Source organism: Euleptes europaea, chromosome 6, assembly GCF_029931775.1.
Source record: "Euleptes europaea isolate rEulEur1 chromosome 6, rEulEur1.hap1, whole genome shotgun sequence".
Taxonomy (NCBI): domain Eukaryota; kingdom Metazoa; phylum Chordata; class Lepidosauria; order Squamata; family Sphaerodactylidae; genus Euleptes; species Euleptes europaea.
In genome coordinates this window covers 48,726,306-48,741,362 of record NC_079317.1, presented here as the reverse complement: position 1 = coordinate 48,741,362, position 15,057 = coordinate 48,726,306, and positions in this window count along the sequence as shown.

The window sequence follows — 15,057 nt, the reverse complement described above, 5'->3', positions numbered from 1 at the left end:
TCACCACAGCCACCTGGGTTTCTAAGATGACCACTGTGTCAAGCAGCACTCCCAAGCTTCGAACCTGGCTTTCCAATCCAAAACAGGAGAGATCTCAAGTCCCTGCTCTGCCATTCTACTAACCCAGAGAACTCTCTCTTGACAGGATTAAGTTGCAGCTTGTTCTCCCTTATCCAGCCCATAACTGACTCCAAACACTGGTTCGGAACATCAACAACATCCTTGGAACTGGCAGAAAAGAAAGCATTAGGTAGAAAAAACATCATCTGCATATTGGTAGCACTGCAGGCCATATCTCCTGATGACCTCACTTCATATAGATATTAAATAGCATGGAGGATAAGATGGAACTCTGCAGCACCCTACAGGCCAATGGCCATGGGGCACAGCAGGAATCCCCACCCACCACTATCTTCTGAGACAAAACCCCCAAACAGGACTTGAACCACTGTAATACAATGCCCCTTAGTCCTAGTGCTGAAAGGCAGCTCAGTAGGATACTATGGTTGATGGTATCATAGGCCATTCAGAGATCTGGTAGAACTAGCAGGGTCTAGTTTCACTATCTAGTTCTTGATAGAGATCATCAATCAAGACAACCAAAGCAGTCTCTGTTCCAAACCCCAGCCTGAATCTAGATTGAAATGTATCTGGAAAATCAGTCTCTTCCAAGAGCCCCTGGACCTGAGAAGTAACAACCCACTCTAACACCTTGCCCAAGAATGGAAGACTGGAAACAGGCTGATAATTTTCTAACCTAGTAGGGTTTGGGGAGGTTTTTTTTTTCAAAGTCCCCTTAACCACTCAGCCAGTCACTCTTTGGCAGCTCTTATCAGCCAGGAAGGGCAAGGGTTGAGAACACCTCTCCATGGATCTTGTCTGCATCCTCAGGATCCACAAGCTGAAAAGTATCCATATAAATCAGACAAGCAGATGCCTGATGTACATAATCTGAACATGCATCCATGCCGACATCTCACCCAGAGTAGATCTGGGTGATTTTCCTCAAAGTAAGTGGCAAATTGATCACAGTGGGCCATCATGTGGTCAGAGTCCAAATCCTTGTGGCTATGGTGTAAAAGTCCCCAAACCACATGAAACAGCTCAGCAGGACAATTACATGTAGACACAATGGTGACAGATAAATTTATATTTTTTCTGCCAGCAGCGCTCTAGCCATCATTCCTTCTGTTTCATTGCCATCAGCTCCCCAGTGAACCAGTGAGACTGCTTGTCTCTGTCTGGGGGGACAGGGCATTCAGGATGATTGTGTCAACAGCCTGGGCCCTCTCCCTATTCTGGAGAGCTGTTAGAGCCTCAATAGAATCCTCAGCAGCCAAGGTGGGAAAATCTCTAAGTGCTGACAGAAACCCATCAGGATCCATCAGGTACCTGGGACAAACTTTTCCTCTAGCACGTCTATGGAGGAAAGAGGAAGAAGTAAATGGGAACTCAGGTAATGATCAGTCCGTGATAAGGAAGTCAGCTTTGACACCCTCACTTCCAGATAACCCTCCCAGCAGAATAATGGACCAAATCCAGTGTGTCCCCAGCTACATGTGTGGGGCCAGTAATCACTTGGGACTAGGGTTGCCCGGTCCCTCTTCACCACCGGCAGGAGGTTTTTGGGGCGGAGCCTGAGGAAGGCGGGGTTTGGGGAGGGGAGGGACTTAAATGCCATAGAGTCCAATTTCCAAAGCGGACATTTTCTCCAGATGAATTGATCCCTATCGGCTGGAGATCAGTTGTAATAGCAGGAGATCTCCAGCCAATACCTAGAGGTCGGCAACCCTACTTGGGACAGGCCCATGGTTGTCATGGAGGCCATGAAATCCTGAGCCATTCCTAACAGCCTGGCCTCAGCATGGATGTTAAAGTCACCCGGGACCACCAGTCTTAGGATCTCCACTCAACACACAAGACCAGATTGGTTGGGCAGAGGGGTGGACAGTACACCAGCAGAATCCCTGCCCTGCCCCTATCATCCATTTTCAGGAGCACTTTCAGGAGCACACACTCAAAACTGGCTGACCACTGGATGAGGCACCTCGAAAGATGCACAGAATCACAAGAAACCACTGCAATGCTACCTTCCCATCCTCTTGGCCTAACCTGCTGCGGTAAAGAGATACCTGGAGAAAGCTGGGTCAGATTTACACCCCCAGCCTCATTCAGCCAGGAATTCATAATACATACCAGATACTTGCAAGATTTCTCATAGTGAGTATCAGAATTGCACAAACTAATAACATCAATATAATCTTAATATCGCAAATGTTTCTCACAGTATAGTGAAGTCTGCTGAAACTGGCCTAGTATTCTTCTTCATTGCATTAATGCTATAATTATTGGAGATGTTTTACCCTCAGCAATCTGAAACTTTCTTTTAGCTGCCTATTTCTATTTTTGGCTTATGTTGTAATCTGGTAGTGGCATGCTTTCTTGGGTGTTTGTCTGCTGGTGATAATTTCAAAATATTTGACACATGACAGTGTCCATTATCAACTTGGACCAAGTAGCTGTGTTTATCACCATAGAGCCAAACTTGCAGAAAATAGCTTGCAGCAGTACATTTCTTCCTTCCTCCTTGTGCTGCTGTTTTTCTTAATACTTGTCCTGTAATAATAGCACTGATACATTCAATGTGAAACAGTCCCACTGATAATTGCTAACTAGGAGCTCTGGAAACACAGATAAGGACAAGTACAGTCGCTGTAGCAATGCACCATGACAAAACACTTGTGGTTGAAACACACATGTGTATCTTCAGATGTCAAGGGTACTTTCATTAAAAGTGGGAGACTCTTCCTGGTTACATGTAAATAAAGATAAACATACATTTGTCTTACCCTGTTTGAAATGTGGACAGGCCTATTACTTTGATGTATAATTTAACGTATTGGAAAGGAATAGTAAGGAATCAGTAGTCCTCACAAGTAGGGTTCCAATAGAATCAGTGTAGACCCAGTGACCACCAAATTAGCTACATAAGACAATCTTTAGTTTCTAGCAATGAACACAGCCAATTCAAGGCTCAGTTTTCATTTAGACATTGCATTCATGCATACGGGGAACCTCCCAATGTAAGCATTGCAGATAACAAGCATTCAGGGAGGCCAGGTCTCCCATTTCAGAGGGAGATCTCCCACCTCTGCTGGCTCTCCCCACGGCCACTCAGTTGGGCAGCAGGCAAAAAATGTGGAGCAAAATGGGAGGGCAATCAGTGTCTTGCTGATGCCATTACATCACTTCCACCATGATCTGGAAATGACATTATCGCATCGGGCAATACGATAATATTTGCATAAAACTCATTTGAAACCATAGAGTTTTAGCAAATGTTAGTGTAACCCCATGCAATGATGTCATTTCTAGTTTGCGCCGGAAATGATGTCACTGCATTGCCAGTGATGTGGCAATGTCACCTGTAAGCCCCCTCCCCCAAGGTGATCCTCCTGCCTGTTACTGGCAATGCTACATGTACTCCTGATATGCAGAGTCACTGGGCTCCCAGAAATCCTGGAAGTAGTGTGTGAAAATGGCTGCTTACTGTAGTTTACATGTAATTCTCAACAACAACAATTATGCATTCTGTGTGACTCTGCTAATTAAGAAGTTCATTGTATGGCCATTTAATCTTCCCATAGTATTTCCCTTAAGAATAGCTAGAGATCTGGGATGAATTTTAGATCTTTACACTATGCCTTGACATTTAGATTTGGATTTTACATCATAAAATAATCTGTAACCTTTCTGTGAATGAAAAGACAAAGAAAGCTGATTTCTGACACAGACAAGGATGACAGCCAGTGAGCAAAGATAGAACAGACTGGTCCACTGATGTCCAACAGCAGTCGCCTTTAAGAAACTGCTAGTAGACTGGGAAAACAAATGCTTCAGCTGATGATTCATCTCAAGGTCACTTACAGGACAGGAAGAAAAAGCACTCCTGAAAAAAGGATTTTAATAAATAGCCACATTACTCAGGTAGAATTGGTGGTAAAAACTATCTGCACACCTCTCGGCTTCTGTCATGAATAGGCTGTTCGTTTTGCATTGTGTAGATGAATTAGATGTAGTTGTTGTTTCCCATGAAGCTGTTTTTTGAGTGTATTGAGGATGGAAAGGAAATATGCAAGTTGCCTGGGTCCACAGGTGAACAGTTGCAAGTGTTACCAAGACCCACCTTGGGAGGCTTCAGTTTTCTGGAGCAAAGGAGCAATGGCTAGCTATTTGGAAGTGCAGCTGCTTCCTTCTTTTCACTGACAGGTTGAGGCAGTGCATCACATCTGGAAGCTTTATACTGGGGTCTCCAACAGATAGCTCATGAATTACTAGAAGCTGACCAGCTGCTGCTGAGTAGCTCGTGCATCTCCTAGAAGACCCAGGCAAAGTCTAAAAAGATGACTCCAAATTTCTAAAGCTTTTATTTCATAGGATTTTCTATATGCAACTTTGCTTGAGACCAGAAGTGAAACAGATTCTGGATTTTTTTGGATTTTTGAATATTTACATATACATTATGAGACATCTTGGGGATGGGACCCAAGACTAAACATGAAATTCATTTATGTTTTATATATACCTTATTCACATAGCCTGAAGGTAATTTTATACAATATCTTTAATAGTTTTGTGCATGAAACAAAGTTTGTGTACATTGAACCATCAGAAAGCCAAGGTGTCACTATCTCAGCCACCCATGTGGACAATGGTGGTTGTTTAGCATCACCATCATTCCTGACTCTGAATGTATATGCTACTGATAAACAATTTTTCCTTGGGGATGCTGAATAAATTGTCTGTTGTGACTGCAACCTGTCCCATGAGGTCAGGTGGCATCATGTCAGTGCTCAAAACATTTGGGATTGCAAAATTCCAGTTAAGGGATACTCAACCTGTAGCTTCATTTCTGGTACTCTGTCTAGTCTGTGTTATGTTTCTAGGACTGAATAAAATTTGGTAACATGCCGGGCTGAAGTAGATTGAGATATTTTTCTTTACTAAGAAGTAGCTCTCATTAAAGAAAAGGCTGGTGACTCCCCTTGCTTTATATAATGGATGAAATATGGGAAACTTGCTGCTTCCATTTGAGTAAGCCCATTTTGATTTTGCTTCTCCCTTGTGAGAAATGAAGGCTGAGTTTAAGTTTTGTACAATTTTCTGTTTCCTTCTGTTTCCCCATAGTTATGTGGGAACTTTCCAACATTATTTATGCTTACATTTTGTATAAATGGCATAAACATGGGATAAACATGGCATAAAAGAAACAAGAAGTAATAAAAACAGCAACAAATATGAAGTGGAAGGAAACCACAACAACACATGGAATAAAAAAGAACTGATAATGTCCATATCTACCGCTCATCCTTACTTGGTATCAGGCAGTAGTTCTCTGGGACTACTCAATCCACACAATCTGGAGATTCTAGTTGAGTACAGGGCTCTAGACTGAACTCTTTTTGGTTTCTGATATCTACAGTGTCATTCTGAATAATATCTCCTTCTGCTGGCATAATAAATTGGTGTATGGGTCTTTTAAATAATGTAGATATTTATTTTTAAAATTTCTATCTCCTAAATGCCCAGATGAAACTTTCAACAAAAGCAAAAAAAAAGACAGCAAATTTAAAATATGCAAGACAAATAATAAAACACATTATCAAGGCCCTCTCAAAATTCCAGACAGGTCTAGTAGGGTTGCCAACATCCAGGTAGTAGCTGGAGATCTCCTACTATTACAGATGGTCTCCTGCCGATAGAGATCAGTTCACCTGGAGAAAAGGGCCATTTTGGCAATTGGACTCTATGGCATGAAGTCCCTCTCCTCCCCAAACCCCGCCCTCCTTAGGCTCCACTCCCGAAACCCTCCTGCCGGTGGCGAAGCGGGACCTGGCAACCCTAAGGTCTAGGCAGCTTCCAGGTTTTCAGGCCCCTAGCCATAATAAAAATTCAAAAATTATTCATGAAAACCAAATAAGGCACCGAAAAAGTGAAATGTAATTTAATTTTTTTCTTAAATTGAAACTGAGACTGTATGTCACATTTTGGTCTGATAAAACATGTCATAAAACTTATCGAATACCAAAAAATTGACCAGTGTCTAAAAGCGAGGCCCCCTTTGAGCTTGAGGCCCTGGCCAAATGGCCCTCATAACCTCTTCTCTCTGATTGGCTCTGCACATATCCCAAACTCTGCCTTACAGGCTCCCCCAAAACTTTTGTTCCTCATGAACAGTAGTAGATAGATTCTGTTTAGCTCCCAGTGGGAAGATAGAATACGTAATATCTGATTCATATAGCCATGCCTTGTAAAAAGTAAACTATTACTAACCAAGCCTCATCTTATCAGAATTCTTTTGCTGCTGAGGTAAGACAGCGCCGTCTGGACTAATGTGTTCTTGGAAGGCCCTTCTTATTTGGAGCAGTTCCACCAGCATCTCTTCGCTAATGCAGCTGGCAATGCAGATGCTAGAAAAGCCTGAAAACCATGAATGGGAATGAATTCTAATTGTGATAGAATGACACATAAATTATTTGTCACATATGGCACTATAAAATTACCTGCAGTGATGTTATAATGCCCCAAACTATTATTCCTAGAAGTCTTACTAATGGAAATATTTAAAACTAGAGTAGCTTCCACCTCATAAACAATGTAGTTTGAGATAAATGCTTCAAAAGCGACTAGTCATATATGCTAGGACGGAAAGTACCGGAACGCTGCATGACTCAAAGGCCAGACAGTGCTATGTTTCTTACTTTTCTCTAGGGATATCCTCCGAGTTTCCTCCACTGTAGCCAAGTCAAAGAACCAGAGTGAACTTTACAGTGTGTACAATTGGAGGGGCAATATATAAAACACAAAAATAGTTTCCATTAGTGTTGTGACTATTACTTCTAACTCACATAGGTTCAAGGAAGTACCAGGATATTTTTTGAACATAAGTCTAGTCCAAGGCATACAGATACACACAAGGCCAAACTGCACACTATCTGGCAGCCATGTGTGATGTTAGCTCAGGAAGCAGTGCTTTGCAGCAAAGAAAGGGAGGGAAGAAGAAGGTACTTACTGCTTTTCCTACAAGCTGCTTTCCCCTTGAAACTTCCTCCTAATTGCTTTAAACCCACCAGCATTTCAAGCTTCTGTTGTTTATCCTGCAATCGCAGTTCTGAATCATATGGTGAGGGAAAGTTTTTTGGGGGGAAGTCCTGTGGAAAGATCTTTTAACAGAAAGAGTTAAATACTTTCCATTCCTTCTCTGCTATAATGAATCTCATTATTGGATTAACATTACACACAGCAGCAGTATAATGTATAATATGGTCCTTAGGGCTACAAAACACACTGGCCATATGTGTGTGTATGAAATATGGCAGATGGCCTTCATGTGTGCTCCCCCCCTCCCCACATACACTATACATAGTCCATAATTTACGAAGTGCTGTCTTTCCTTTTGATCAAAATCCAGGGATGTGGTAGAACTGCTAACCTGATGCCTGGATTCAGTGAAGGACTGGATGAGGAATAATCCCATTCTTCCTCCTGACTGGGGGAGGCTTTTGCCAGCACCCCCTTTCAAAGAATGAGGGGGTAAGGCTTGATAGGAATTGTGGCTGATGCACCAGCCATAATTCTGAGTGAATGGTTGTCCCCACCTGGAGGTTAGCAACCCTTCCCACACATCCCTAGTTTGGAAGTACAGGATTAATTGGTCATTTGGGGAACAATCAAGAATTGGGGGGGCACATCAGATTGGCTCTTATGAGCCCCCTTGTTCCACCTGCTTCATACTCTCATATAAGGAGCGGGTGTTAGGTTGATTTAAATAGGCCTGTTTTTTTACTGGTCAGGGCCTAACTGTGGGTGTATGTGCTGTCAAGTCACAGATGATTTATGGTGACTCCATAGGATTTTCAAGGCAAGAGACATTCAGAGGTGGTTTGCCATTGCCTGCCTCATGGGCCAAGAGAGTTCTGAGCGGTTGCCTAGTAGGCTTCATGTGGAGGACTGGGGAATCGAACCCAGTTCTCCAGATTAGAGTGTGCTACTCTTAGCCCCTACACAATGCTGGCCCTAACTAGGTGACAAGAATGTTCTGGGTAAAGTAAGGTAGGTTGTAGGGCTGTTGAAAAAAACAATTTGGATTGATTTGGATTCGGCTGAATTCGGCCCGATTTTATTCAGGAAATGCTGAAGTCCGAACTCCCCCTATTTGGATTCAGAGAATTCGGCTGAAATTCAGCATTCCCTAATAAATTGGGCCATTTAAAACCAGTAAAAACCACATTCACGGCTTTCCACGGCTCTGGGGAAGGCATTTTTGGAGGTAGATGTCCCAAACATTTAGGGTAGCTTAGAGGGAACCTACTTGCAAGAGCCCCCAGGTTTGGTGTAGATTGGGTCAGTGGGTCCTGAGTTATGGGGTCTGGAAGGGGTCCCCCCATATGCCCATTGGAATGAATAGGAGCAGGCAATCCTTAATGTGCATCTAGAGAGCAGCAAATCCAAGGCAAAACCTCCCATTGTTTCTCATTGGCTATTTATGTATGGGAGGTTTTGCTTTGGATTTGCTTCTCTCTAGATGCACATTTTCCCCATCTGAATTCTCAGAACTCTGCAGGGGGGCTTATTGTTGAGATTTGGAAATTTGGATGGGGGAAATGTGCATCTAGAGAGTGGCAAATCCAAGGCAAAATCTCCCATGCATAAATAGCCAAAGAGAAACAATGGGAGGTTTTGCCTTGGATTTGCTGCTCTCTAGATGCACATTTCCCCCATCCAAATTTCCAAATCTCAACCATAAGCCCCCTTGCAGAGTTTTGAGAATTCAGATGGGGAAAATGTGCATCTAGAGAGCGGCAAATCCAAGGCAAAACCTCCCATTGTTTCTCACTGGCTATTTATGCATGGGAGGATTTGTAAGAGCCTGGAGTGTATACATCAGAAATCTTGTAAGTACAAAAAGGACAGTGTATGCATTTTTTCTGGACAAACATAAGCACAAAATATTGCCCTGATAGCACGGTTGGTTTGCCATTCAAGTGACCTGAGCAGTTCTTTGGGGCACCGAATCAGCAGAGGGGTTATGGGAGGGGGCAACAAACATGACTTGCACAAGCTGTCACCTCCCAAACTGGGTCTAAGGTGGGCTGCAAATCCCCTCTGTCATCTGCCTTGGGAGGCAGCAAAGTAGCCTGGGAGGAGCCCCCCACCCCCGCCGATGACATTGGCACCAGTAGAACCATGCATGCCTCCTCCTGTGCTTTGTCCCTGCCACCTGGGTGGGCAAAAGATGCCAAGCCAGCTGTGATTGAGAGACACCTTTAATGCTTACTCATTTGGTTTACTGATTTTAAAACATTTTATGCTGCCTTTTCATGCAATTCCCAAGGTATAGGGTTACCAACCTCAAGAATTACAGCTGATCTCCAGACTATAGAGATCACTTCCCCCCGAAGAAAATGTCACTTTCAAAGGGTGGACTCCATAGCATCACATCCCCACTGAGCTCCCTCCCTCTTCAAACTCTGCTTTCACGAGATGGCAAAGAGTACAGAGAAGACTCTATCCCCAGCTGCCAGCTGCCTAATCTCTGATAACAATAGAGTTGCCAGCTCCAGGTTGGGAAATACCTGGAGATTTTTTTGGGGGGGGAGCCTGAGGAGGGTGGTGTTTGGAGAGGGGAGGGACTTCAATGCCACAGAGTCCAATTGCCAAAGCGGCCATTTTCTCCAGGTGAATTGATCTCTTTCGCCTGGAGATCTATGGTAATAGTGGAAGATCTCCAGCCACCACCTGGTGGTTGGCAACCCTAAGGGACAGCCAGAGTGGAGCCTTTGAGGATGATCTCAATGAAAAGTCCAGGTTTGTGCAGAAGTATGCAGTCCTGTAGATCCTTTGGTTCCCAGCTGCTGAGGGCCTTTATAGGCACTTTGAAATCTGCCTTAAGTCAAACTGGCCGAGTAGCTCTTCCAGCAATGCTGAACTATGTTCATTATGGCAGTCTTGTTTAATTGCTGCTAAATTGGAAACCAGGCAAAGTTTCTAAATAAGTTTCAAATGTCTTACAGTCAAACCAGTCTGGATGCTAGCACATTATGAATAACTATGGAATGTGACCCGTCAAGTCAGCAATAATGAATGGTACTCTGCAGTGGTAGGCATTCAGAGCATACTGAGAAAGTGACAAGCTCTGTGTGAGACAAAAAGAATTCAAGCATGCTCTTCTATAGCCAGGCAAAAAAAGAGGTTTGTTAAAAGGCACACGGTGTGGACGTACACAAGAGGACTCCAATCCGTGCATGGGTCTCGCTCTTGTCCCCTTCAAGTGCTGCACTTGACAGCTGGATTAGCAGTGGCAGCTGCTTCAGATGCTGTTAATAACCACAAGAGAAGTTTAGTTGTGGCAGGAAAAAGGCCATCAGCCATGTGTTTCTTCAACTGCATGGATAACTGTGACCAGATTTCCTTTTTTCCAGGAAGGAGCACAGCTGGTAAACCAAGCAAAGTTGGTTAAAAACACTATGTACCATAGATGAGAACTGAATGTCCATCTTAAGTGAAGGCCCTAATAATGTCCCCAAACTCCCAAACTGCTTATTCACGGGGAATGCGACCTCATCTAAAACAAATTGACTCCTGTTTCTTTTGTCAACCAACAGGGTTTTAGTATTACCTGGATTGAGCTTCATTTTGTTGGCTATATAATATGTATTAGTGGAACAGAAGACTATGAAATAGGGTTTATGTCCAGTTGAGAATCACCATGCCAGGCATGGGTGTAGTGTGGGTGTAGGTGGGTGAATTGCCCAATTGAGTTGAGAGTTGCAACTGAGATTATTCTTTTATTGGGTTGGATCCTACCAACTTTTCTACTGACACAATGGATAAGAAGGACTCATATGACCTCACAAAAGTGATGCTGGGGATCATGGATCTGTGTGGATGAGATGGGGCTGCAGCAAGGAGGGAGATCTTCCCTCTTGCAGCAGCATAATCTTGTAGGATCCAGTCCAGTATCTGTATACTATATGCTTGGGGGTTTTCCTTTTAATTTTATGGTGTTTTTCATAGACTAGTGGCATATAAATTCCCTACATAAATGAATAAATATAGACTGTCATAGAAAGGGGAATTTCTGAAGCAGCTACAATAATGAGAGGATTGTTCAAAAGATATTGTATTTTGAGGGTAAGAAATGAAATAGTTACATGGGTACAAAAAATATTTTCCTCTAATGCAGCAACACTTCTTTCACTGAAATCTTCCAAATAGCATTTTGTAAAGCTATACTGAAGTCCTGTGAAACAAATCCTTGAACGGCAACAACATTCATAAATATAATAAGTGTTCTTTAAATTCTCCCGGTGATTGTATGCCCCTGGGATTTGAAAGGGTGAGGTGGCAATATCTATCCACTCTACTTAGAAATGTCTGACACAGATTAAAAGGAAATACTAGTACAGTTGGTAATATCAAGCTAATTAACTGTTCACAACAGGCGACTTCTCCATGCTGGAGATTTCTCAGATCCCTTGCCTTTCATAGTATCATGGGCAGCTTTCAGAAAAACAGTGATGAATGAAAAATAACCAGACTCTGAGAGTTCAGTTAGGCTGTTAATATACGCCTTGATACCAAATATTTGAAGATGATACTATTTAGAAAAATAGTGTGCCTCGAAACTATCCTGTAGGTCTTAGTATTTACAATAAATATCAAAGAGGTTTGTCATGGTTTTTCCAAAGGAGTCCGGTTTTCCTGAAAGCTGAGCCTGCAGCAGTGAATGATCACCTAATGAGCTTAGTTTCCATTTAACAAGAATGTTGAACTGTTCTACAGAATAACAAATGTATTTGACACAAATGAGTACCCAATACGGAATTTCACTCATAGGGGCTTAACGCACGGCCAATTTGTCTCGCTTTTGTGCCTTAATAGTAGCGAATCTCCATGGTCCACACGCACGACCGTCCAAGGACCCACCTTAGTCGCGAATTAAGGCAAAAAAACCCGGGTTAATCAATCCCTGGTTTATAGCGATCTTTTCGGTTCTAATGTGCTACTTTTTTAAAATTCCGCTACATTACCGGAACGCCGACGTGCGTGTAATTACTCGGCTAGCTCGCTACTAATGCTCCTTACCGGTCTCCTCCGTCCCGCCCCCTTCCCTGCGCAAGCAATTGCCGCTTCCCGTCCCCCGTCCCGCCCCCTTTCCTGTGTGAGCAATTGCTGCTTCCGGTCTCCCGTCCCGCCTTTTTTTAATTGACAGGTTGAGACGATGGTATACCGGAACGCTGGCGTTCAAAGAAAAAAAAGGGGGGGAGAATCGCCCTTTGATTGGATAACTCCTCAGCCAATCCTTGGGCGATGTCACTCCCCTGCTATCCCGCATTGCGAACTATCCCACATTATATGGTTGGTTCAAACGCACGGGGAGCCTCCAGCAGCTACTTGTTTCAGACTTAATGTGGGATAGGCTGGCGTCATGCGTTTGATTATCCAGACTTAAATATTGTGGGATTAAAATATTGTGGGATAACAGAGGAGCGAACCAGGAACATTCTGCCCATGCGTTAATGCCCATAGTGTGATTATGGGGCTTAACGCACGGCCAATTTGTCTCACTTTTGTGCCTTAATAGTAGCGAATCTCCATTGTCCACACGCACGACCGTCCAAGGGATGCGCATCGGACCCACCTTAGTCGCGAATTAAGGCAAAAAAACCCGGGTTAATCAATCCCTGGTTTATAGCGATCTTTTCGGTGCTAATCCGCTACTTTTTTTTAATTCCGCTACATTACCGGAACGCCGACGTGCGTGTAATTACTTGGCTAGCTCGCTACTAATGCCCCTTACCGGTCTCCTCCGTCCCGCCCCCTTCCCTGCGCGAGCAATTGCCGCTTCCCGTCCCCCGTCCCGCCCCCTTTCCTGTGTGAGCAATTGCTGCTTCCGGCCTCCCGTCCCGCCTTTTTTTAATTGACAGGTTGAGACGATGGTATACCGGAACGCTGGTGTTCCAAGAAAAAAAAGGGGGGAGAATCGCCCTTTGATTGGATAACTCCTCAGCCAATCCTTGGGCGATGTCACTCCCCTGCTATCCCACATTGCGAACTATCTCACATTATATGGTTGGTTCAAACGCACGGGGAGCCTCCAGCAGCTACTTGTTTCAGACTTAATGTGGGATAGGCTGGCGTCATGCGTTTGATTATCCAGACTTAAATATTGTGGGATTAAATATTGTGGGATAACAGAGGAGCGAACCAGGAACATTCTGCCCATGCGTTAATGCCCTATAAGTAAATCACTTTTCTCTGTACAGCTGACGGTATACCATTTTGCACCCTGACCTGGATGGCCCAGGCTAGCTCAATCTCATCAGATCTCAGAAGATAAGCAGGGTCAGTCCTGGTTAGTACTTGGGTGGGAGACCACCAAGGAAGTCCAAGTTTGCTATGCAGAGGCAGGCAATGGAGAATCACCTCTGAATGTCTCTTGCCTTGAAAACCTTATGAGGTTGCCATAAGTTGCTGCAACTTGATGGCACTTTACACTTTAATGGCTGCAACAGAGACTGGGGAAGAAAAAATGCCCACCATGTGTGCAGGACTAGGTAAATCTGGACATTCCCTCGTACACAGAATCCATATTGTCTTTGGTGCAATCTTTACCAAAATATTGCAGCAAAGCAGGCTTGAGAAAGATTGGAGAAAAGTTGGGGGAACCTGTGCACAGGTGCACCACGATGCTGCAGGGAAGTGAAAGAAAAAACAGCTTCTCAACATAATTAATCCCGGGGTAAATAACCACTTCAGACAAGTCCAGTAACTCTTAACGTAGATGTGAGAAAAATTTTGATCTTCAACATTCCTAAAAAGACTCAAGTGACTGAAGCCCAAGACACATCCTGCAATGCCATATTGGCATTTACTAAACAAGAACACTCTTCCAATGTGTACGAACAGAGCAAATGTATATGCAGTGACTGTGTTTCTGGGTTTATGCCATGTCCATAGTTCAAGGCCTGTTTGGCCTCTTTCCACTTTAGCAGATGCTAGCATTCCCTTCCACAGTTAGAGAATGGATGGATTTGTGCCACTTGTTCCATACTGTTTCAAACGCTTACATTATGAGCCAGCCCAAAATTAAAACTGCAAAAGGCTTCATCTCCTTTGTCGGCATTAACAAGAACAGCGTAAATTGTTGACTGTTTTTCAAATATGTTAATTTGTTACCCAAATTTGATCTGAGTTTCCCTTCTCATTTGTTTTCTGGCTGTTCTGAGATCCATGTGTTTTCCTTCAAACATATACAGTTCCAAAATCATTTTTCGCCTTTGATTTAACTTTGCAGCTTAAGCTATATGCACATACCCATGTCATTACTACAGCTTCCTAGGGACCTAAATAAATGTAGAAATGGATATTGACCCCATGCCTCATGGCAGCTAAGAGTACAATGAATTGGGCCCAACTCTATGGAATGCCAAAAATTGACATTGTGGCTAACCACCTAAATTATTCATCCTTTGATTCCCAGCACAGGGAGCCATATCCTCTTAGGTCAAGGCCCAGAACAGCATGTCCCAGCACCCACTGTCCCATTCTGCCCTTTACATAAAGTGGTTTGACTCATTGTCAGCTGATTCAGCACCCATCAGATCATCCAATACTATCCCAAGCTATAACACTCCAGTCATGTGTCAGTCCCCAAATGCCTCAGATAGGGATTCTGAGAGACTCTTTTTGGCCTCAGGGATCCTCCACACCTCAAGCCACCCTGAGGCCCACTCTAGGACAGATTTGCTTCATGTAACTCACGGGACTGTTTTTATCCCTACTTGACTGGCACCCGCCACTGGAATGATTAAGGGAGTCATTAGGAATTTTAAAATGTGGTGAATTTTTAACTGGAACCTATGTTTATTTTGTGTAATATTTTGTGAGTAGTTGCCAGGGAGGGGCAGGATATAAATCAGATTACAAAATAAAAATAAATAAATAAATACAGTAGGGGTTAAATTTTGTTTCAGGCATAGCAGTGGTCAGCAG